The sequence below is a fragment of the Chiloscyllium punctatum genome, unplaced genomic scaffold (assembly GCF_047496795.1).
Source record: "Chiloscyllium punctatum isolate Juve2018m unplaced genomic scaffold, sChiPun1.3 scaffold_79, whole genome shotgun sequence".
Lineage (NCBI taxonomy): Eukaryota > Metazoa > Chordata > Chondrichthyes > Orectolobiformes > Hemiscylliidae > Chiloscyllium > Chiloscyllium punctatum.
The window spans coordinates 677,641-679,253 of record NW_027309813.1 but is presented as its reverse complement, the minus strand read 5'-3'; the positions used below and the strand labels follow the sequence as shown (position 1 = coordinate 679,253).

Genomic DNA, 1,613 nt, shown 5'->3' with positions numbered 1-1,613 from the left:
CTGCCATTTGTGTGAGCAGTACATGACATAGACGACTCGCACTCCCTCAAAGTCAGCATGCCAGTGTGTCTGGCAATGGGTCCGCCTTTTCTGTTTTGCTTCTGTTCCACGCTAAGAGCTGTCAGTTTTTGGATTCGCTGGAGTGCTGAGGGGGTAACACAATTTGTGTGGTATTTTTCTTCAGGCCAAACTCCACCCTCCAGGAAAAATAGCCCAACACGCTGAGTAACAATCAGCACGCGTTTTGTTTAGCAAATGGTCTATTCAAACTGGTGTCAGCTTCTGGAGCGTCTCAGAGTTGCCAAGCACGGAAACAGACCCTGCTATCTAACTTGCCACTGCTAAACAGATAACCGAAATTAATCTAACCAATATTTGCAAAAAATTGTCCCTTATCTCTCCGAACCCTTTCAGCTGCCTTTGAAATGTTGTGAGCGCACCAGTCTCTGACACTAAATATGACAATTCATTCTGTACACACGGAAATGTCTGTGTTCAAAACAAGTGTCCCTCACATCCCCTTTAAATATTACTGTTCTCACATTAAACCAATGTTATCTCGCTTTGAACTCATGTGCCTTGTGAAAAATTACTCCCTGACTCTTTTCCCTGTCCGTCTTCCTCATGTCTTTATAAAATTCTGTAAGGCCATTCCTCAGCCCTGAAGCTCCAGGGAAAACTGTCGAAGTCTATTCAGCTTCGTGCTATTGTCCAAACAGTGCAAACCTTGGAAACCCTTTCAAATATTTTCGAAATTGCACCACGTTCGTTACTGAATGCGTGAGCTGTTCGTGCCTGAAGTGAATCGATGCTGAAACGCTAGTAATGAGATTTTGGCACACTGCGCCTCTGTGCTAGTGTGGCCGAGTGGTCTAAGGCGCTGGATTTAAGCTCCAGTCTCTATCGAGTCGTGGGTTCGAATCCCACCGCTACCAAGATCGCGGTTGTTATGCTACAGGCAGTTGAACAGAGCCACAACTCTGTGTTTTCGTTGTTGTGTTTGCCGCTGCTCAGGTCAACTCATTCCGACAGAGTCTGAAAACAGTGTGAGTCCTTGCTGTCGGGCCCTCCTCAACCCCTCTGCTTTCGGATATCTGCATATCTCAAATAGTCAGTGCATTTGGCTGGAAGTTTGCTGGTTCGAGCCCGCCGTTAGCACTGACCCTCAAGTATTTCAGTTCAAGCATTGAGACCAACCATGTCCCGACACGAGAACCCACCCGAGTCTGCAGCTGGATGTGGCCCCAATCTCTCCAAGGCCCCGCTGCCAACAGAAAGCGACTACTGCAGCTTCATTCAGCGGCTTCCTGCTCAGCCCTGGGACATAGCACCTGGAAAATCCTTCCCCAGGAACGGCTCTTCCCGTGTGAAAGGGACAACCATTCCACTTTATATTGGACACGGCTTCAGAGGATTGTTCCTGTTCTTGGAACGTTTCATAAACAAAACTCCTGTCTCGCAAATAAGAAGTGGGAAAAGTTGTTGGCAGGAAGAATAGAGAAAGTGTTGACTGTGAGGACTCTGTCTCGTCAGCAGATGGGATTCCATCTTATGGGCAAGTGGAGACAGCTTTCACTCAGAAACCGAGGTGTGATCAAACACAGTCGGATCGA

The 1,613-nt window shown here is 47.5% G+C and overlaps 1 non-coding gene across 1 annotated transcript; it reads left to right on the top strand.

Annotated features, from left to right (window-relative positions):
- Window positions 1–853: 853 nt before the first annotated feature.
- On the top strand, window positions 854–935 carry trnal-uaa (transfer RNA leucine (anticodon UAA)). Its single transcript has one exon. It is a non-coding gene; the product is annotated as a tRNA-Leu (tRNA).
- Window positions 936–1,613: the final 678 nt, after the last annotated feature.